The sequence below is a fragment of the Erpetoichthys calabaricus genome, chromosome 17 (assembly GCF_900747795.2).
Source record: "Erpetoichthys calabaricus chromosome 17, fErpCal1.3, whole genome shotgun sequence".
Classification (NCBI taxonomy): domain Eukaryota; kingdom Metazoa; phylum Chordata; class Cladistia; order Polypteriformes; family Polypteridae; genus Erpetoichthys; species Erpetoichthys calabaricus.
In genome coordinates this window covers 30,457,291-30,481,995 of record NC_041410.2, presented here as the reverse complement: position 1 = coordinate 30,481,995, position 24,705 = coordinate 30,457,291, and the positions used below count along the sequence as shown (strand labels likewise).

Genomic DNA, 24,705 nt, shown 5'->3' with positions numbered 1-24,705 from the left:
TGCACTTCTAGGTGAACAATCATTGGTTGTCAGTTGCCGCGCACACAGAGCCCACCCTATGATTTAAGGCCAAATCAAATCTGAGGTCAGAATAAGTCACTGGGTGTTTCATACTACACAATTGGTGGTCACAGAAGTGTGCCGTGACTGCACCAAACTCACTAAGAACTTCTAAATGAAGTCTGTGACTGAATACTGCTGGAGAAATTGTGTAGTGACATGGCCTTGAGCTGCATTGTTGCTATATAATTGTTTAGCCAAACTATCTTGTTACTACATTTTGTACATGGTTATTTAATAAGTTTTGTGCTTTCCTAATAACAGTGTATTTAAATAAAATTGTCATAATGTTTTTAAAGCAGGCTGTAGCAAGACCTGGGGAACCAGGCTACCAGCAAAGTTTTCCATTCAGTTTTGCATAGTAAAGTAATCATTCATATTCATTAAATCAGATAAGATAACAAGATTCAACAGGTTAATCAGATTTTGTTAAGCTATTAAACTAGTAATGTTAACAGTCATGATAACAGCAGTTACAGATTTCTTGTTCCCGAAAAAGATGACCGCTCTTGTAAATGGCCATGCCACTCTCCCGTCTGTTTTGCCTTGAGGGTGGGTGAAAGATGGAGGTGGAACAAAACAAAAATAAAAACAAGCATCTCCATTCATGGCAACTGAGAGTGTGAAAAGCATAGCTACCTGTACACCTCATCAAAAGATAACCTCATCTGATCCAGATGATTTAAATGATTAAAGGTAAACAGTCAACAGCCAGTTTTAAAAATATTCCACACTGGTGGTAGAAAAATTTGCTTTAGCATTGCATGGTACCAGTCCTGGCTGTGGCTTCAATATTTTATGGAACACCAGGTTTGCTTCTGTTTCCCCTTTTGGTATTGGTGCTGTTTTCTTAGAAAAGTTCACCTTTTAATGCCATAGCCAAAAAAATAAAAAATAAACTGCCATGGCCCATCCTGAGTCATAGAGTTGGAGTTAGTCCTAATGGAGAAGTTATGATGGATTATTTTTACCTCTTCTTACAGCATATACTTATTAGAGATTGCTGTTATTTTCAAGGGAAAGTTCATACTCAAATAGTTTTGGAAACTGCAGGTAAACATATTCAAATGCTGTCTAATGCTGCATACCTCAAAAATAATGTTCATGGACCATTCAGCTGTTTGAGGTATAAAGGATGCTATATTAGCAAATGTTTTAAAATACAAATGAGAACAGAAGTAATTGAGATCTATCAGTCTGGTAAAGGTTATAAAGCCATTTCTAAAGCTTTGGGACTCCAGCGAACCACAGTGAGAGCCATTATCCACAAATGGCAAAAACATGGAACAGTGGTGAACCTTCCCAGGAGTGGCCGGCCGACCAAAATTACCCCAAGAGCGCAGAGACGACTCATCCGAGAGGTCACAAAAGACCCCAGGACAACGTCTAAAGAACTGCAGGCCTCACTTGCCTCAATTAAGGTCAGTTTTCACGACTCCACCATAAGAAAGAGACTGGGCAAAAACGGCCTGCATGGCAGATGTCCAAGACGCAAACCACTGTTAAGCAAAAAGAACATTAGGGCTCGTCTCAATTTTGCTAAGAAACATCTCAATGATTGCCAAGACTTTTGGGAAAATACCTTGTGGACTGATGAGACAAAAGTTGAACTTTTTGGAAGGCAAATGTCCCGTTACATCTGGCGTAAAAGGAACACAGCATTTCAGAAAAAGAACATCATACCAACAGTAAAATATGGTGGTGGTAGTGTGATGGTCTGGGGTTGTTTTGCTGCTTCAGGACCTGGAAGGCTTGCTGTGATAGATGGAACCATGAATTCTACTGTCTACCAAAAAATCCCGAAGGAGAATGTCCGGCCATCTGTTCGTCAACTCAAGCTGAAGCGATCTTGGGTGCTGCAACAGGACAATGACCCAAAACACACCAGCAAATCCACCTCTGAATGGCTGAAGTGAAGACTTTGGAGTGGCCTAGTCAAAGTCCTGACCTGAATCAATTGAGATGCTATGGCATGACCTTAAAAAGGCGGTTCATGCTAGAAAACCCTCAAATAAAGCTGAATTACAACATTTTGCAAAGATGAGTGGGCCAAAATTCCTCCAGAGCACTGTAATAGACTCTGTGTGTAATGAATTTGGGACTTTCATTAGTTGTCAGTTATAATCATCAACATTAAAAGAAATAAACATTTGAAATACATCAGTCTGTGTGTAATGAATGAATCTAATATACAAGTTTCACTTTTTGAATGGAATTACTGAAATAAATCAACTTTGTCATGATATTCTAATTTTATGACCAGCACCTGTATATATATATATATATATATATATAAATAATTTTACAATGAAAACCCCAACATCTATCACAAGTATAAGACATGGCAGTAGATGAAAATGAATTATCATTGTCTGTTGAAACATTACAGACTTAAAATACACAGAAATGGGGGGTGATTTAGAATTTGCCTTGCTGTCAGCTGCAACAGTGATGAGAAATCCTCTGCAAAAACACGGAAAGAATTGGGAATTTCAGCAAACACTGCGAAATGCATTGATATCAATGTGGAAACTGAAACTAGTTTTGAGTTAATTATAATAGTGCAATGGTCTCTTAAGTGTCACCGAGGGCCAGAGAAGACTCCATCAGCTTTACTAGACCAATTATCGTGGCCTAACTTTAACTTTAACTGTAACTTTCACATAGACGGATGTGAGAGCAATGCTTGATTTACTGTGCTTCTACACAAGTCTCATATCTCATGGTAATAAAAAACACAATAGAAAAGAGTCTGAGATGCTTGTCTCAGGCATCATGTAGCCCCTCTTCTGTAATGGGGAACAGCTCTCTAATGCAGTGGCTCTCCAACTCGGAACTCCCACATCTCAAAGAGGCACCACAAGAAGTAGAGAGGGAAAATAAGTTAACACTAGAATTGTCAGGGGGAATGTCAATGTTATGTTTTTAAATCTCTAATTATTTCATCAGTGTGTATGTCACACTCTGTGACTTTTCCTAACTTGCTACACTACGAACAACTACGTTTTTGAAATTATATTCAGAAAATGTGATTATTGATATTTGTCTTTGCTTTTTTACACAAAAGATCCCCTTTTTATAATCACAAGCAACATCACTGAACATTGGTACCTATGAATTACTGTCTGTTTACTTTGGCTCTCACTTCAGTACATTTGCATATCCTTTATACATCAAAAAGTCCTCTACTGCACTATTACTAAACTATAAAACTGTTGGCACTTCACTTATTTCCATTAGGCAAAAAAATGACTTTGCACTCATGTGAAATTGTATCACAATGCTTTTCACATAGCATGGGGTACAAGGTACACAGGCAACAACAACAACATTTATTTATATAGCACACAAACCAGTGTGTTTCTTCGTGCCGGTCCTAAGCCTGGATAAATGGGAAGGGTTATGTCAGGAAGGGCATCTGGTGTAAAATTTTGCCAAATCAATATGCGGACAACAATACAAATTTCCATACTGGATCGGTCGAGCCCCCGGGTTAACAACGACCACCACCAGTACTGTTAGACAACAGGTTGCTGGCGGAAATTGGGCTACTGTTGGCTGAAGAAGAAGAAGGAGAAGAATAGGGGGGAGACGTGTCCGGAAGCAGGAGGAGAGGAGGAAGATATATTTTGCGTGCAAGAGACTAAATGGAAAGGAAGTAAGGCCAGGTGAATCGGAGGTGGATTCAAATTGTTCTATCATGGTGTGGATAGGAAGAGAAATGGAGTAGGTGTTATTCTGAAGGAACGGTATGTCAACATTGTTTTGGAGGTGAAAAAAGTGCCAAAGTAATGATTATGAAGCTGGAAATTGGAGGTGTGATGATGAATGTTGTTAGTGCATATGCCTTGCAAGTTGGGTGTGCAATGGATGAGAAAGAAGATTTTTGGAGTGAGTTGGATGAAGTGATGAACAGTGTATCCAAGGGACAGGATGTGGTGGTTGGAGCAGATTTCAATGGACATGTTGGTGAAGGGAACAGAGGAGAGGAGGAGGTGATGGGTAGGTACGGTGTCAAGGAGAGAAATGGAGAAGGTCAGAGGATAGTGGATTTTGCCAAAAGAATGGACATGGCTGTGATGAATATGTATTTTAAGAAGAGGGAGGAACATAGGGTTATGTACAAGAGTGGAGGAAGATGCACACAGGTAGATTACATCGTATGTAGAAGAGTCAATCTGAAGGAGATTGAAGACTGCAAAATGGTGGCAAGGGAAAGTGTAGTTAAGCAGCATAGGATGGTGGTCTGTAGGATGACTTTGGAGATCAAGAAGAGGAAGAGAGTGAGGGCAGTGCCAAGGATCAAATGGTGGAAGTTGAAAATGGAAGACTGCAGGGTTGAGTTTAGGGAGAAAGTGAGACAGGCGCAGGGTAGTAATGAAGAGTTGCCAGACAGTTGGGAAACTACAGCAGATGTAGTAAGGGTGACAGCAAGATGGGTGCCTGGCATGACATCTGGACAGAGGAAGAGGAAAAGGAAACCTGGTGGTGGAATGGGGAAGTGCAGAAGAGTATACAGAGGAAAAGGATGGCAAAGAAGAACTGGGATAGTCAGAGAGATGCAGAAAGTAGAAAAGAGTACAAGGAGATAAGGCGCAAAGTGAAGAGAGAGGTGGTGTAGGCTAAAGAAAAGGTGTATGATGAGTTGTATGAGAGGTTGAACACTAAGGAGGGAGAAAAGGACCTGTACCGATTGGTTAGACAGAGGGACCGAGCCGGGAAAGATGTGCAGCAGGTTAGGGTAATAAAGGATAAAGATGGAAATGTACTCACAAGCAAGGAGAGTGTGTTGAGCTGATGGAAAGAGTACTTTGAGAGGCTGATGAATGAAGAGAACGAGAGAGAGAAGAGGTTGGATGATATGGAGATAGTGAATCAAGAAGTGCAACGGATTAGCAAGGAGGAAGTAAGGACAACTATGAAGAGGATGAAGAATGGAAAAGTCGTTGGTCCAGATGACATACCTGTGGAAACGTGGAGGTGTTTAGGAGAGATGGCAGTGGAATTTTTAACCAGATTGTTTAATGGAATCTTGAAAAGTGAGAGGATGCCTGAAGAGTGGAGAAGAAGTGTACTGGTGCCAATATTTAAGAATAAAGGGAATGTGCAGGACTGTAGTAACTACAGGGGGATAAAATTGATGAGCCATAGTATGAAGTTATGGGAAAGAGTAGTGGAAGCTAGATTAATTAGTGAGGTAATGATTAGGGAGAAGCAGTATGGTTTCATACCAAGAAAGAGCACCACAGATGTGATGTTTGCTCTGAGGGTGTTGATGGAGAAGTATAGAGAAGGCCAGAAGGAGTTGCATTGTATCTTTGAGAACGTGGAGAAAGCATATGACAGGGTGCCTCAAAAGGAGTTGTAGTATTGTATGAGGAAGTCGGGAGTGACAGATAAGTACAGTATGTAAGAGTTGTATAGGATATGTACGAGGGAAGTGTGACTGTAGTGAGGTCTGTGGTAGGAGTGACGGATGCTTTCAAAGTGGAGGTGGGATTACATCAGGGATCGGCTCTGAGCCTTTTCTTATTTGCAGTGGTGATGGACAGGTTGACAGACTAGATTAGACAGGAGTCCCCATGGACTATGATGTTTTGCTGATGACATTGTGATCTGTAGCGATAGTAGGGAGCAGGTTGAGGAGACCCTGGAGAGGTGGAGATATGCTCTAGAGAGGAGAGGAATGAAGGTCAGTAGGAAGAAGACAGAATACATGTGTGTAAATGAGAGGGAGGTCAGTGGAATGGTGAGGATGGAAGGAGTAGAGTTGGCAAAGGTGGATGAGTTAAAATACTTGGGAACAACAGTACAGAGTAATGGGGATTGTGGAAGAGAGGTGAAAAAAAAGAGTGTAGGCAGGGTGGAATGGGTGGAGAAGAGTGTCAGGAGTGATTTGTGACAGGCGGATATCAGCAAGAGTGAAAGGGAAGGTCTACAGGATGGTAGTGAAACCAGCTATGTTATATGGGTTGGAGACAGTGGCACTGACCAGAAAGCAGGAGTCAGAGTTGGAGGTAGCAGAGTTAAAGATGCTCAGATTTGCATTGGGTGTGATAAGGATGGATAGGATTAGAAATGAGTACATTAGAGGGTCGGCTCAAGTTGGATGGTTGGGAGACATAGTCAAAGAGGCGAGATTGCGTTGGTTTGGACATGTGCAGAGGAGAGATGCTGAGTATATTGGGTGAAGGATGCTAAGGATAGAGCTGCCAGGCAAGAGAAAAAGCTGAAGGCCTAAGAGAAGGTTTATGGATGTGATGAGAGAGGACATGCAGGTGATGGTTGTAACAGAACAAGATGCAGAGGACATAAAGATATGGAAGAAGATTATCCACAGTGGCAACCCCTAACGATGGCAGCCGAAAAAAGAAGAAGAAGAAGTTTTCATACAAATGATGTAGCTCAAAGTGATTTACAGGATGAAGAAAGAAAAAAAGAAGAAAAGAAAAGCCGGCATTAATGTGACATAGGGAGGTGAGAACATGCAAGTGGCATATACTGGGCCAAGTGATCGAGCCATGAGTGGAAAGCGCAGCTAACTTGAAAAGTCTTCACAGACACAGCAGACCTCACAATGAATGCAAATGTGTGAATAAATGGTGGGATTTCTTTGTGAAAATGGAAGCGCTGATGCAACAAGGTACTCAGCAAAAAATATGATTTGAGTATAGCTATATTGAAAGGCTCGCACAAGTATTGAATTATACACACATGCACAAACATTCACATACTGAATCATATACATGATATGATGGTAGATGTGTACACATATAAAAAGTGACTATTTATTCTCATATTTGCATACAGTGCCAGGTCTTCCATGACTGTGAAAACATTACAAAGTGACCTGCTTTCACTTGTAGACCATTCCATTCACAATGTGCCATCTCACATGTTCTCCTTTCCACACATAAAACTGATGCTGGTTGCACACTTCTTATAGGGACACCTTTGCTGTTATACTTGGTGACTGTGCAGAACTGCATCATGCATTATAAGTAAGGGCAAAAACACCCATTGATGGACAACGGATCAGCAATATATAATCAGGAGGCTGTCCAATCCAACATGACTGCTGCAGTTGTGTGATGTTACGCTAGCCAAACAAGGTCACCAGTGAACCCAGCAAATTTGCTGACATTTTCACTAATCAACAGTACTAAGGATACAAAGTTCTTGGTTTCTTTGCTTTCTGTAAACCAATCAGAAAAGCTCATTGCTTCTTTAAATTATAAGAGATTAGTTACCATGAGCAGCACTGATATGGGGTGATTCATTTACCAGGTCACAAAATTATAGTTTGACCAACCAGGTGATACCCATAGCCATAAACAATATATATGTTGGCCTCATCTCAGATGAAAAGTATATTTGATTTCTCTTGTATTTGTATTGTATGTGGGAGTCATAAGTGCTTAGCATACACTATTCTGTTCATATATCCAAAGGTATGCTTTCTGAAACCAGAATCTCAATACTCTTTCATGTTCATAGCTCTTTGCAGGCCTGTCCAGTCCAACAATATGACACTACATGGACTACATATTTAAATCAACAGGAAAAGGCCATTGCATCCAATTTTGTTAATTTTTCCTGCTTGTGATGAAAATTTCACCAGTTGTACTTGAAACTCAGTTACAGGAATAATCAGCTTATCCATTAATTGCATGTGACTAGCAACCTAAAGTTTCCCTGAACAGTTTGTTTAAAATCATTAAAATTGTTTAATTGTATGTTTTGGTTTTCATTAAAAGATTATGTGAATTTAATGATATCTCACCTCAGAAACCATGATAGTGTTTTGTATTTTAACAGCACCTTTACCAGGAACAGTTTTCACAACAGAAAAACTAGCTGGAACGATCATCGGTTCATTTCTAGGGGGTGTTCTTGTAGCAGTGATTGCATTTCTTGTTGCAAATAGCATCAGGTGAGTACAGTGAATGATTATCTTACTTCTGTTCCTTTTTTGCAGATAATTAGCATGTCTGAAAATTACATGAGACATTTGATGTTACAGGCAACCTAAGCTTGAAAATGATAATTTATGTAAGTGAATTAATTTATTTTAGATTCAAAAGTCCTTCATAACAGATTGTTATGCTGTGCTGTTATTCTTTTCCTTTTGTGTTTACTGGCAGACTAGTAACAATTCATCCAGTTAAAATCACACATGTTGAAGTTCATTGGTTAATTGTGATCAATCTGCATGGGTAATAACAGTGTGTTTATATCTCCAGGATGGGCCCACTTTGCAGAAAAGTTTCAAATATTAAAGCAGACATCAACGGTATGTAATCTCTCCTTTATGGTTAATCAGCTCCACACTCCAGTACTGTATACTGATAAGCTAGGTAACCTGTTGATAGGCACAACCTTGTTTTTTGTTGTCAGGCTGATATCAATGTTTCCTTACATTTTGTAGATTTCTTGTGTGTTTCACTCTTATCACCATAATCCTCAGCTGACTGTGTAACATATGTGTGGAATATTCAACAGTAAGGGTGCTTCCATAGTGACACTTTCAACACAGATTAATATTAAGGAGGACAAATATACAAAATAACACATTGTTAAGAAAAAAAAAGGTAATCTAAGAACAACACTTAAGTACATTATATATTAAAGGAACATCTTTGCATCTACCTCAAAGGGTTCTGCTCCCTGTCTGCTCGCATTGTCTTCTCTTGCTTACATACTCCCAGCCACATGGAATATATTCCATTAGATACTATCTCACCTCAGTCTCTTTCTCTAGACACAAAACGCTCCTGGAAAAACATAACTAATGATAATGATTGCGGGACCCGCTGGAATCACTTCTTGGGTCAAGGATGGCCCCATGAAAGTTCTGGGCCAAAATTCCAGGCATTGTTGAGTTCCATAACTAATAAAGCACATATGCCCCCTCTGTTATATGCAGTAATAACTATGTTCCCAGCAGAAAATCAATTCTGCCATCTATTAGTAGTCTTTTTTTCACTCCCTCATGACATCTCTTTTACTTTCATGTCCACAGAGTATAATTAGTTCTGGAACACTTTCTAAACAGATAGAGCATTACCGTCTATAATAATATGAAAATTTGCTTTTCCAGTGTTCCATCATGTGGTCTTCTTCTAACCTCAAAGCAGCCTGATTTCCCAACTCCACATGCAGGCATTGGCCTATCTAGGCCCAAAATAGGGAATCTGGCTTTTAAGTTCAAAATATCTTGAATGTCCCAAAATAAATGACAATATCAAAAATAAACCTGACTTAGAATGACAAGGCTAAAGCAGGATCTTTAAAAATAAAGATATGTATCTGAAGATCTCAAACGATTAAAAATGGCAAGAATGGGCAGAAATAAGGCCATGCAGAGAAAACAAGTCCAAATATGCATGTCAAAAATCCAAACCCTAAAACTGAAATAAAATAATCAAGAACCATAAAAATCTTACAATAACTTTAGACCACTTTAGAACAACAGCCAATGACATACTAAAGGACATGCCTTTCAGCTTCAAATACATAGGCTTAGGGTGGTTCTTCAGGGGTGATATCAGGATGTTTTGGGGTTTCACCCACAAAAACACAAGGACAATAACTATGAAACAAATATACATAATACAAAATATAAAGTAAAATGTAAACAAAACAATATTAGCAAATATCACAAAATGATAAAAACACAATACAAATAATAATGCAAAAGCTATTGAAATGTTAACCAAAAAGGAAAACATACTTAAACCAAGGAGCCTGGTTGGAAAATAACAATATTTTGTTGATAGATAGACAGAAATGTGGCTAAAGATGGCAGATGGCTAAAGATAAAAAGAGCAGTCATAGTCCTAGTGAGTCATTATGAAGGAGTATTGCCGTTGGTATGAAGGAGACCCCGTGGCATTTGCACTTCTTGTTGTCTGAAAGTACTCAATAGTACTGTATAAAAGGGGAGATGAGCTTCTTTCATTGAAACCTAATAAAAAAAAAAGAACTATGGGTTATCAAAATTGACAGTGGTTAACCCTTAAATTGTTATCAAAAAATACCCACATTATCCAAAATGCCATATAAAGGGTGGTTATACCAGAAAAGACATAGTGGCATTTTTAAAAAGTCACATTTCATGTAATGTCTTTTAGCCACAATTACAAACTGCCATTAATATCGCCCTTAAGATCCTAGAACTAAATACCACTTTTAGAGAACACCTATATCAAGGAAAAGCTGAGACACTGAGTTACTGCTAAACTGCTGCTTTCATAAAGATCCAGTACTGCCCTCTTTATGTGACAGAAGTGTTTGGCTTTGCTCATTTATTTCATTTGTCTAAAATTAGTCCATCACGACTCATAAAAATTTGATTGACCAGAACTGGAACTTTTTTATTTGTTTCTTTATCAGATATTTGTATACTGTAGCTCATTTCTAAATTACAAGTGAATTAAACAAGTGCATGTGCAGTGTAATGGATTTTATGGGCTGGCCAGAATGATTGAATGATTGAAAGACACAACATTTCAGGCTCTGGATAGGAGTTTGGTATGAGATGCTATCAATTTGAAAAGTGTGCAGGCATCCCGGTTGAAATGGAGCAGGGACATTCTGTGGGGACCACCAGGAGTGCTGCCAGGTTTGATGATCCCTACTTTCATGGATTTTTATGCTGCAGCACCAGAAGTACTCCCAGGGAATCCTTTTGAAAACATAGCATCACTCAGGTCCTGTAGTTATGCACTGTGATAGGTGTGACTGACCCTCAGCATGGTAGCAGGAATCACATTCACCAGTTTGCTCATGCATGTCTGTACAAGTTACACTACTGCATGGTTTTGAACTTTGGTGTTCACTCTCATTATAAACAGACTGGAAAATTCAAACTATAAGACATTTAAAAATAATGTTTTCCATTGTCTAACTGCAGAGTTGACCTGAGAAGAAACAATAGCACCTTACATAGCCTTATACAGACAGTCTGTGCATATATCCCAAAAAACATCCCTCTTTTAAATGGCATACTGTGTAAATATTTTGATGCATTGTTCAATGAGCAGGGGATTGACATGGAAAAAGTGTAGTGGTAGAGGACAAAAACAGAATCTACCAAGGCTGAGAAGGAAAGAGAAAGAGAGAGAGACATGGCAGTGATGACACAGATCATAGTGTCAGTGTAAAGCAGAATGTTTCAATAGCAAAACGCATGTTATGTAAGTGCTGTGTATGCCTCCAGAAGACAGTTGTCAAAGACACTGAGTTACTAAAGAGGGAATTTTGACCTGGAAACATAAAGATTTCCCTGAGACACTGAAGAATAGCCAAAGCAGGTTGGCATGGATGCCTTATCCTCATTGCAATAACAGAAGTTAAACAGAAGGCCAAAGCAGCAACTTGCAACTTAATGTCAGCATGTTTACCCAAGTTGGAGAATTTTCTTCTTTTGGAAGCAAGACTACAGACTATTTCTTCTCTCCATGATGCCATTAATGACTTGAAACTGTGGGACTGTGTGGCCTTTTAAATGAGACACCATAGAGACTGTTTGATCTTTCATGACCATGGAAGGTATGTGGTTGCAATGGCATCAGTGAATATCAGAGAGCCCTGTGGGGTGCTGTATCAGGGTCATTGACTTATCATTGGTGGCTGCAAGGCTTGACAGACTCACCCTGATCCTGGCTTCAAGTGACCCCAACAGGGATTCAAAGCCATCTAAGGCCAGAGACCCAATGACACTAGAGTCTGGAAATTAGTTGAGCAAAGGCTAATTAGCAGATTAAGAAAGTCTAGAAAAGAGAGATGATAACAGAGAGAGACAGAAGGAGGTGAAGTGGAGGTGGAGTGTTTATTCCTAGTACTGGTGGTATGGGATAATAGTTAAATAAATAAGTCAACCTGTATCACATCTGCAATGACTTTGTTGAGTACCTAATATTGAATAGCAGTGATAACAATGGTCATTCATAAATTGTCTTTCCTTTCTTTTTTTTTAAAATTGATCTTCTGTTACAGAGAACCCATCCAACACTTATGAAAATGTGCTGAACACAAAAAGAATGGTGAGTCTCCTTCTCAGTCTTTTCACTCTACATTCATTCTGACATCACCTCATTATAATTAATTGAATTTTTTTAGCTCATTAACTTTATCGCCACTGCATAAACCAGTTTTAACTATTGAATTCCAAAGTTTATCTTTGACAATACAGTATATTTAGTGGTGAAATTTACCATTATCCAATACAACAGTCCACTCAAGATGTCACAGCCTAACCTGTTCTTTCCAGTAGCTATTACTAAATTTTCCACAACTTTAATTTTTAGGATAAATGTCCTTCTCTTCCAAGTCCCTCCGCAGATCACCTTTACATGGTAAGGAATTTAATCTGTGTTTTGTTTTGTTTAATTTTACTAAAATGATTCACAAAGTATTATCAAATAATAAGAAAAGAAGGCAAACTGGTTCTTAATGCTGATTACCAGGGAAGTCAAAGATAAAATGCAGAAAATGATGACATTATTAACAGATTAGTTATGGTCCTTTAGGTTGTCAACTAAATAGATACAATTGAATAGATGCAAGTAACAAAATGATTAATTCATAGGATGAGAAAGTTCCAGGACTGCATGTGGTGCAGCCTGTAGTGGTTGTGAGGAGGTGCTTCCAGTATTTATATTAACACATTTCCTTGCTGGTTTTGTCATTAATGCTTGTTATTTAATCCAATTCATTTTAGTCTTGTTTAGAGCTCTTCACCGAGTTCAGGCTCAGAATGCTGTGACAGGATCACAGGTTGATGCAATTAAAAACTTTACAAATCACTGATTGCATAATAAATACACATAAAGACATAGATTTGTTTAAATTCACAGTAAAACAAAGCAGGTTTAAACTAAATAACTCACATGGAGCCTAACAGTATCTGTCTGTTAACACAATTGTTGACCTATGACCAGCTGACAATGGAAGACAGGAAAACAAAAACTCCAGTCAGCAGCATCCCTGTTGAAAGTAAACCTCTGGAGGAGTCCACAGTCAGTTATAATATACAAAGTCAAAAGACTCAGATGCAGTCACAGTTCTGGAGACCTTTGCCAAATGACCACCAACTCCCTCCTGGGACGTCTACAGTATAAGTATGTGCTGGGCCATCTAATATGACAATAACATCCGTCCATTGACTCCATGGCCCCCTAGTATCTCAGGCATATTTCTATGAGCAGGGAAATAGCTTGGAAGTAGAGCAGTGTCACCAAATGCCACAAAAACACCAAGAACACAAGCAGAATACAGGAGAGTTAGTAACAGTTCATAATTATTGTTTTACTTGTATTTTTATACAAAGGACAAAAAAAAAAGCATGTTGGAGTAAAGTAGTAAAACTTCAGCCTGAAGTTATGTTGCTTAATATTGTATGCAGAGTATACATAAAGATTATATTTAAAGTGAAGAAGCTTATAAACTAGTAGGCATCATTTGTCATATACAATTGTCTGAACATTAATATTCCAAAACAAAACTCAATAAAATTATTGTTAATAAACATTCAAAAATAATTTAATTTTGAAAACTTTTAATAGACTTTTTCAGTCTGCTAATTTTATATTGACTAAGTATTATTAGATCTGTTATTGGGGTTCTTGTTCATAATATGTATACAGTACAGTAAAAAATATATTTAAATATCAGATCAAACTTCCCCATATTAACATTCCCCAATATGTTTCTTACCCCATGTAATTTTTAGAAGATTAGAACAATCCAGACATGAACAGGCCATTCAGCTCAACAAAGCTCGCCAGTCCTATCCACTTATTTATTCCAAAAACACATCAAGTTAAGTTTTGAAAGTCCCTAAAGTCCTGCTGTCTACCACACTACTTGTCAACTTATTCCATGTGTTTATTGTTCTCTGTGTGAAGAAAAACATCCTAATGTTTGTGCTAAGTTTACTGTTAATAAATTTCTGACTGTGTTCCTATGTTCTTGATGAACTCAGTTTTAAATAACAGTTTCAATCCACTGGACTAATTCCATAATTTTAAACACTTCAATCATGTCTCATCTTTATCTTCTTTTACTTAAATTGAAATGGCTCAGTTTTTGAAATCTTCCTTTAATTCATCCCATGTAGCCTTGGAATCAGATATTAGCTCTTCTCTAGTGTTGATATGTACTTTTTATAGCCTGGAGACCAAAGCTACACACAGTACTTCAGGTGAGGGCTTACCAGTACATTATAAACGTACCATTGCATAATAATAAGTATAATTTGTAGTTATGGACAAGAAAAAAATTTTAGCTTAAGTTTTCATTCAGAGTGAAGATAAATAAAAGGTTTCTCATAGAAGACGAGTCAATTGTAGCCAACACTGGGCAACAGCAAACAATTTCAAAATGTCCATGAAAAAACCTCATGTTACTTGGTTTCATAATCCACATGTCATCACCCAGTCATATGTTGACAACATCCTAAACACATTTATTCTTACTAAAATAATTTTTTATATAAATCACATCTGGAAAACATTTCCAAGAACAAAATTGAAATGCACTTAGAGGAGAAGGAGCATTTCAGTTGTAGACCCTCCATTCATTACATTTAAATTGAAATACACATTTGGATCGCCTTGGGATTTTTAGCAGCAGGCTGTACAACTCCACGGGTAAACTGACCTTCTGGTTGTTAAAGCTGATGCACAAATCTGCTATACAGTAATGTTTTCCCTCGCTTTTCTTTAACTTTTAGTTTTTAGTTGTAAAGGTCTCTCGATGCATGTTTTTGTGGGTGTCCCCAGAAGCTCAATGTCAACCAATAAAAAAGCTTTTACTGATCTGGACCACCAAATGAGGCAGGGAGATGGGTCTTCAATTGAAATGTTTGTTACGTCTGTGTGTTCCATATTTATAAATGAAAGTGTTTCCCAGAACTGATTTATGTAACATTATTTTAATAAAAGTACAAGTGTTTGTGAACATACCACTGGATCACTTTAAATGTGAATTATGCAACACAAGTACTTTGAGATTTTTTATGGACGTTTTTAATATTGTTTGACATTGTCCAGCGTTGGTCACCATAGATTTCTGTTCTATCCAAAAAATGTTTCTCTCCATTTTGTATAAAAACATGAGAGTAACAATCTGTCTCATCAATAAGTACAAACAATATGGGGTAAGTAACATACAAAAAAACATCACTTTTGGTTGCAGTACTGTCTTAAAGAATACTGCCAATTACACTGATCTGGAACTATTTGAAAACAAAAAGATGGAAAGAAATGACATTAAACAAAAAAGACAAAGTCCATTTTACCTCTCTTTCCAAATATATGTATTAACACAGTTTTAATAGTCACAAGTGTCAGACACTTTACTCTCTTGTAAACTCATGCTTTTAGGAATACTTTATTAATAATGATTTTTATCTTTCCCAGGGTCTACAGCCTGGACAGCAGTCAATCTACCACTCCCTCCAAGGAAAAATGCCTGCTTAGCATGAGATAGAGAAATGTTTATATTGGGCCAATCATTTGTAATCACTAGACAGCTCCTGCAGTAGCAGTTACAGGAAAAATACAATACTGCTATGTTTTATTATTGTGATTTAAAAGATTTCAAGCCACAATGATGAGATATTTTTCTAAAGCTTAAACACACTTTTATATATTAGGAAAGTGAATTGAGTCACATTCATGGTGTCTTCCATTCCAGCTTCATGTGTTTTCATGGTCTGCATTACTTTAAACAGCAGTAATGGTGTTGATATTACTATTTAATGCTTTAGTGGCTACAAAGTTAAAGGCTGTTGTAAAAATATGTGTTTCATATTTGACAAAACACATTACTGCCTATATGTTAGGCATATGAGGGGCACATAAACTTTGTTTTAGGATACCTTGAAGATCAGCTTTGGAATCAAATAATCCAACTGCTATTTGTGTTTGATGTGCTTCTCTTTGTATCAGGCCACAGAGGATACTCTTCAAATGCAAGCTTTTTAAAACAATTAATCTCAGATTTCTTTTTCTAAAAGTTGTTTTCCAAAGGAAACAGATTTTCAAACATGACTCATCTACCTGTACTGCAAAAGGTTTATATCCAGTCCAAAACCCAAAATTTCTATATTTTGCTGGGGCCACCTAATGTGAACATTAAAGATTTGTAATGATGGTGTAACTTTGGAAATTAAAGCAGCTGCTGAAATAAGCTACATATGCTCATCATCATCTTCTTCTTCAGAACAAGAATCCCTTTTCAAACTGTGTTTTTTTTTTCACTCTTATGGAATTGTAGGATCATCATCTTTTTTCACATGATCTGATTCTGAGAAAGGATTGAAAAGCTGGATGGTAAAGCTGATGCTACAAAGAATCTGGTAGTCAATACCTCAAAAAACAGTGGAAATGGTAATTGACTTTTGCATACAACACTTACAGCCTCGTCCTCTAGAAACTGATGATTCTACGGTCAATATTTAGGAATCCTTCAAATTCCTGAGCACAACTATCACAAACTCTCCCAGCTGGGACATTAACACCACTTACATCACTACAAAGTCCCAACAATGAAAGACACTAAGTATCTCTCAGCTTTGCCTGGAACAATTCTACTAAGCCGTAACTGAAAGTATGATCTCCATTGATGTCTGGTTTGGCTCAGCAATATTCTACTTCAAAAATAAATTGCAGCATGTCGTGAGGTCTGCTGAGAAAATAATAAGCTGTGCCCTTCCAAGCCTTTATGCATCTAATGTCATCAACCATGTCAATGAGATCACCACTGACTCGACTCACTCGGGTCATCACATGTTCCAAAAACTCCTTTCTGGAAATGCTTTACTAAAATTAATAGACACCGGAACAGTTCCTTTTGTTTCCCTGAGCCATAGCCCACACAAGCCAGTAATGTATCTTGTCTTCCTTGCCTATTTGTACGTTCTTTCATATATGAGGTTGTGCGTGTGTATATAGAATATCTACACATATGTGTGAACATGTGCACACACACTATACAGACGTACTTTGATTTGAACATTTCCTTTATTATTGGACTATTCTGTAACTCTTTAGAATGTGTGTTATTCAACTTGTGTTATTTGTATTATTTGTATGTAATTTTGTGTTCTGCTTTAAGTAGCTTCAAAGGTACCGAGTGAAATTTTTGTTCATTAAGTAGAAGAGAATTAAACTCATTCTGATTCTTATTTGCAAAGAGATTTTAAGCCACATGCTTTTTTTATCACATTATTCAGATGTTTTCTTTAATTATTGTAATATATAACACTTACAACATATACTTTTATATCTCTACTTCTCTGGCTAAACTTGAATATTCTGGAGCATTCTGGGTGATAACACTATTAAAATAAAGAAATTGATTCTTGACTTCTGTTCCTGCTTTCTGTTACAGGATGGCTACACTTAAGTAGGACTGTATTACGCTTCACTATTTCTTATAGCTTCTGACTTTAAGGAAAATTCTTTTTCCAGTTCAAGCTAAACACTTTAATTTGTGTGAAAGCATTTATTATTGAACATTAATTATTATTATTAATCACTAATAATTATTATTAATCATTGAGTTAAAATTTGGTTCTGTGCCCTGATGATGGCATGTACTTGATTTTCAGTATAATTTTTAAATTAAGTTGAGTTAAATTGACAAATAATGCACTTTGTTTGGCATGGGAAGTGGGAGCTCAAATTCTAGCCATCCATCACTTTGAACCACGATGTCACTATCTAGGGTGTCACACTTGCAGAAATGTACCATTTTGTGTTTTGCTTCTGTTATGCAGATAGACCTGAGCAAGTGAAGTGTCTATTAGTGGACCAGACACTGTAACTGTAGGTGGGCCGGTCACGTTCACATGTTCTGCTCAGTCTTATCCCACCATTACTTTCACCTGATGTCTTGGGGAAAAGCATATAGATGAAGGAGTGGTATACAGAATTGAAAAAGTGATCTCCAAGGATGGAGGCAGTTACACCTGCAAGGCTTCTAACTGTGACAGGAAGAAAGAGTTCAGCTACAAAGAAACTGCTTGGAAATGGTAAGTAAGGGGGATAATTCTGATGAACAATGGCCAGTTGACTCAGTTAGGATTAAGTATATAAATCAAACAAATTAAATTATGAATTTGACATTTTCATAAGGGTATAAATAAAATGTTCTTTGTTTTCAAATGTTGCTCAATTACATCAATTACATATTGTACATGAATGTCTTTAGAACTTTAGAATACATTTTAAGATAACAGGCTATTTAATAACACAAGCTCACACTAATCACCTGGATTGTTCAAAATAGACATCACGTTTGAGATCTGAACATTCCTAAAGCCCTACTCTCCACCACACTACCTGGTCATTTATTACATGTGTCTATAGTTCTTTATGTGGAGAAAAAACTTCCTAATATTTGAACAAAATTTACTGTCAACAAGTTTCCTACTATGTAGCTGTGTTCTTGTTGAAGAATTTAATTTTAAGTAGAAACAGGGATCCACAGTCTTAATACCCTTAATACTTTTAAGTACTTCAATTATGTCCCCTCTTACTCTCTGTTTGCTTAAACTGGAATGGTTCAGATCTTCCAGCCTTTTCTCACAGCTCATACTTTTTAGTATCAGAAGCAGCTGAGCTGCACTTCTCTGGACTTTCTCTAGTATTTCCAGTGGTGGGTCTACTGTGAAACTAATGAAGCTTAAGCTTCAGGGCCTCTAATCCCGGAGCAGCCCCAGAAGCGACTTTAGTCCACGTTGCTTAAACATTTTGTGTGTCTATATGTATGAGATGGAATATTTATCATAATAATAATAATATAGTGTAATTCAATAAAAATAATATAATAATTAAAATAAGCTTTTTTCTATTGAACCCTACTTTAACAGGCTCCGACAACCGAGAGGTTCAGTCCCCACCTCAAAGCTTACCTGGAAGGAAAAAGCTGGCTAATTTTCAAGGTAGCAAAGTGTGCTGTTCTCCTTATGCTGAGTGGTATGGTGGTTCAAAGTTTAAAAATGCTCAGCCACCCACAAAACAAAAGAATTAAGTTTTATTTTCTATACAAGCAATGTTACAAAGTGCCCCTCCCTATTTTGTACCACATAAGACCTTATTCAATAAATGTCACAACACCAGGTTAGAGATCACACAACAATGAGAAACATGAATTCAGTACTGATATTTTACATGCTTTGTGTTAATTTAGTTTTGTAGCTTTTAACAAGACACTAAACAATGGCAAATGAAGGCATCTTCGCTGTCAATAGTGATGATAACACAGGAGAGGCTCCTCTTCCAGTTTTCCAGTTGAAATGGCCATCTGCTTTATCATTAAATATTGAGTTGATTGAACAATTGATTCAAGTTCAATTAAAAGTAATAAGTTATGATGATGGAGAGATCTGTAAAAGTCTTGTAGTGTGACTGATGGCATTGCAGTAAAAAGTCTCACCAGTTACTGCTTTTATTCAGTATTGCTGACAGGCTAATATTTACTAATAGTCAAGATATGGAGAGATGCCAAATACCACTGACACTCTTTTTTATTAATTTAGACCACTTTGTGGAGATCTCTTGTTACTTTGACATTAAGGAGTCTTTTTCTGTTGATCAATGTCAAAAAAGGCAAAATAAATTGACTGTGAATGTTGTATGACAATAAAATGTGAAAACTTGCAAAGGGTGTGGATGCTTTTCAAAGTCAATGAGCTTGTTTTAAGATTAAAATGAAAAAAAGATAATCAATGACCCACGGAATCATTTAAAAAATTTAAACAGGTAAATAGTTTTTTATTGTAAACAGTATGTAAATTGCTTTGATATAGTGTCCAGTGTTAAAGACGTTAACCCAAAGGAAACTTTACCGCTCAAATGTTGATCTTTGAATGTTTGACTCGGCTGTGATCTCTGCTGAAACTCAAAAGGAGACATTTGTGAGTCTACCAGGGTAAAGTGTTCAGGAGAAAAATCTGAGGAGCAGGAATAAAAGAAAATGTCTCAATTTTATTTCTTTTTTATCTCGTTGTCTAGGGGAAAACCAAAAAGTTACTAAGGAGATCTCTTTTTTGATTTTTCATTCCTATGGGAATTTAACATTAACATTAATTAATCAAATAAATGGCCATAATTGCCCCAGATGGTACTTCACTGCACAATTTACATGTGTATACTGTTTGTCTGCATCTTTTATTTGTTTGACCTTTTAAACAGCAATTGATCTCAAATAACAATGAAGTACAGACCTCTGAATTTCTTCCATGTGTCTTTAGAAATGAAAATTTAACCAAATGATAATATTTCTATTACTATTTAATTTATTTTGTACAAATGTGTTTTTAATATTAATCATGCAATATCCAATATCAATCATTTAACCTGGTTATCTTGATCAGGGGCATGAGGAAGCAATGCTTACCATGGCAGCATTAATAAAAAAGGCAGGAACCGACCATAGACAGAGTGCCATGCTGTTGACTGGCACACACACACTCTCACTCATACTCAGACAATTTGGAGTCACTAATTAATCTAACACACAATGCAATATTTTCATAAGCAAACCAAATATATAAGGAGAGGGACCAAATAGTTTGTGCGAATGTAACCAGTAATGTACACAGTTAAACCAATAAAGCAAGCATGTAGTGTAAGTCAAAAGTAAATTCTCATAAATAGCATGACCATATAAACTAATTTCAAACATCCTATAAATATATCATTTATGGTTTGTCTGGCCTAAGCTTGCTGCTTTGAGGAAAATGTACAATAAGAACAAACTCTAGAGAAGGTGTGTAAAAAATGAAAGTTCAATAAAATAATTTTAGGTTTTAGTTTTGCATACCATATTAGTTAACACTTTAATAGACCTGGCAAGATAATGCTTGTAATTTACCAAAAAACAGAGTTTTTTAATTTAATATCAATGAGCCCTGAATGGACTCAGTTCTGCTGTTTAAACTTAAGTGTGGTGAGAAGACTCACAATCGCAAAGTTAGTTCTTGTACTGTAAAGTAAAATTCTTCTCGATTCATCACAAAATACTGCCTCTTGTTTCAGCAGGGTAGCCCAATATGGAAACTCCTTTTAAGCTTTGTATCTACAGTATTCTACACTGGAAATTAAATTGTCATGCTTTTCCAAAAGAACTATAGAATCCACTATTATGACATTTCTGTTGTGTTTGACCATGCTTTAATTTAATGCAGTTATTCTAGATCATAAAATTGTTCTTTTTAACTACAGACTGCCTCTATTATACTTTTTTTAAAATTTTGCACAGATGAACTACAATGAATTATAAAGGATCTAACTAATTTATGACAACAATGTACAGGACTCTTGAAAGCATCTTACCAAACTAACATACAAAGGCATTTATAGGACCCTTGAAAGAAACTTATCAGACTACATCTGCATTCTTTCTTTTGATGAATAATTGTACATTTGGTGACCAATAATTTACCAATAGTTTATAACTTTAATGCATGTCTAAGTAATTTAAGTACTCTTAGTTTGAAATAGCCAGACAATTTATAGCTTAATAGTTAACTTGAAACAAGAAGACTTTGCACAGATAAATATGAGGATCAAAGCTTCTGGGGAGAGCCATCCATTATCAGTGTAGCTAACCAATGTTATGTGTGTAATAATAATAATAATAATAATAATAATAATAATAATAATATGTAATATAACATAGTGTGGACGTGTGTGTTTGACATAAATAAAGGCCCAATCGAGGGACCAAAAATAGAGTAACGTCAAAGACAGAGATATGAGAATGAGGCACCATTTCATCTTGGCTTTGAAAATTGCACCTCATTCATCAGCCCAACTTCCTGAAACTAAAAGCTGCCCAAAACAACATCCTTTTATGGCACTGTTGCTAATTTTTGATAAGCTTTCTAAGACTATATATACCCAGACTTTGCTATATTTTCTTCTACTGCTATTATTCTATTTTAACAAATAGTACTTTGCTTTAAAATAAAAGCACATATGTGACACCTAGAGTGAGGAGGTTGCCACTGTTTGCCTCACAGGATTTAGCAGAATCAGAGTGACGGCCCAAGACAAAGAGAACCTCACGGTAATTGTTTGGTAAGTGGTTTTAACTAAATGTGTGTAACTTATTTTCGGGGATCAAAGTGTGTCAGCCTTAGGTTTAGGATATATTTGTGAGTATAGGAAAGATGTGTCTTGGGGACCAAGGTAGCCTTAGAGCTAAGTTACAGTATATCTGGGGACACCCATGCAATGTGTTGTTCACACAGTACCTAGTGAGTTCCGATGTAGAGTACTGAAGAGTGATGGCTGAACAAGCATCACTCATAATCAGTGCTTGTGTGGATAAGGAGTGTGTGTGTGTGTGTCTTTTTATGTATGAAGTTTAGGGTGTGAGAGTAAGCCAACCCAATAACAAACTTTATGAGTTCCACTCATCCAATGATAATGCAACAACACAGATACTTCACTACAGTAAAAATCTTGGTGGCGTAGCAGTTAACAATACAAACAAACAAAATTACTGTTTCTCTGCCACTGTTTGTCTCTCTTGCCAACATGTGGAACATTCTCCAGCATTGTGAGATCTCGGTGTTTCCCTTGAACATGACAGCTTTGTGCCTGTTGGGCAGCTTTCATTTTATAATTGTAATAAACTGTTCAACAATTAAATATTTACTTTAATTCTTTCAGATTAGGTGTTATTATTGACACTGATCTGTCCTTTAATACTTATATTACTGCTTGGTCCAAACTACCTATGGGATATTTGAAAATCAAGGCAATTTCTCCATAACAATAATAAAAATAATCATAGTAATAATAAAAATAATACATTATATTAATAGAGCATCTTTTCTTGTCCAAGACACTTAACTCACTTCTGACTTAATTTTTGCAAGTAATTAGTTTGGCTTGAACTTCAGTATCCTTAACAAAGTTCCTTCAATGAAGATTGTTCTGTCTATTGGCCTGTTTCACATCATCTTATACGCACTACATGTACCTGTTATTTTCACTAATGCCAGACTATTCACAAACTCTACTGTGTGAACACTAGGGGGCACTGTCGTTCCTCAAACCCAACAAACAGACACTGAGGACACAAATTAAGAGCACCAGGAACTCATTTATTTGTTGAAATTCCTCACAGTGCTCTCCAACCACCACAACCACAAGTAAATAGCCAATAAAACACAAAAATAATTCTTTTTCTCTCTCTTTCTTTCTTTTCTTTTCTCCTCCACACCTCCCAGCAAGCTTTGTCCAGTCAGGATGTCCCCTACCAGCCTGCTTGTGTGGTGCATTATTTAATAATCCTAAATTCACTTGGTGTGAGTGAGTGTGGTCATTCATTTCAGTATGCTCAGGGTTTGACTATAGGCCGCCTAAGTTTGATTCCTGCCTTGCACATAATGCTGTCCAGATAGGCCCCTTCTACTGCAATTCTGACCTGGATTAAGCAAGTTCAATAATAAATTAATGTATATAACTGATAATCACACTTAAATCACAAGAGGAAATGATTGTTTGAGCTTCATAGACATGTACAGTTGTATTTCATTAGCTTAGAACTGAATATTGCCATTATGTTATTGAGTTCAGCTCATGGTGCCATTGGGTTCATCTGTAATTCAAATGGTAAATATTATGCAGGCTATTGACAGTTTTTATTACATCTATTATGCATATTTTTTACATACCACATACACACCAGATGTGCATATGTGTTTTTACTTTGGATAAATGCTAAATAATAAACTATAAAGCACTGGTTGGTCTGATTCTTGCTCTACATCGCACGCCCAATAATCACTTAAGCATTAATTCGATCCATTAAAATAATGTGCATTTCCTGTGCAGCGTTAAGATATATCTTTCGTTTATCCCTGACGAGTTCAACTATGTTTTTTCTCCGCATTCTAATTTACAAAGTAAATAAAGTGTTCTTGCAAATAAAATCCCAATTTTGGAGATGCTGCGCCCTCTACCGTCGTTATCATATAACACACTCGCTCACTTACAGTTTGTGAATCCGGATATCAAGTGCTCGTTGCTTACTTATTCAGATGACAATGGAGGTGCGCGCTGGAGACGTTTTGGCTGCTCTTTCTCTGTCTCTGTTTTCGTGTATGTAGCGCATTTTCAAATTGTGCCTATGACTTTTTAACAGACTGATCATGCGAATTATTTATTTATGGTAATATTTTTAATTAGTTAATAACATTCTTTTTTCATTACAGATTGTTGCTCTGCCGCTAGCCTCATAACTCCTCAGAACATACTTAATGGGACAGTAGGTGGAGAAATCACATTTAATTTGTCAATTGATCCAGTGAATCAAACGGCGCATACTGGAACCTGGAAATATGGTCCGAAAATTGTTGTGACCTGGACGAACTCAAATCCTGTTTATACAAGTGATTATAAAGGAAGAGTCGAGGTGACCCTCGCCACTGGCACTCTTAAGTTTAACAAGCTGTTTGCTACTGACTCAGGAGAATACACAGTGGCGATTACAACAGCTCCGTCTGGGCTCAATATAGGTGGAAGAGTTGAGTTAAAAGTGTATGGTGAGTAACTGAACGATACAAATGCAATAACCATAATAAACTTACAGACTCTGACAGAATGGATTTTTTTC

The 24,705-nt window shown here is 36.8% G+C and overlaps 1 protein-coding gene and 1 long non-coding RNA gene across 2 annotated transcripts in view; both read left to right on the top strand.

Annotated features, from left to right (window-relative positions):
• The window catches only part of LOC114644615 (hemicentin-2-like), a 405,336-nt gene that overhangs the window by 227,445 nt on the left and 153,186 nt on the right, over positions 1 to 24,705 (top strand). The window lies entirely within an intron of this gene.
• The window catches only part of LOC127526148 (uncharacterized), a 75,551-nt gene continuing 58,859 nt past the window's right edge, over positions 8,014 to 24,705 (top strand). Inside the window, exon 1 of the long non-coding RNA XR_007933769.1 lies at positions 8,014 to 8,353. This is a non-coding gene — a long non-coding RNA (uncharacterized LOC127526148). The remainder of the gene's footprint in view (positions 8,354 to 24,705) is intronic.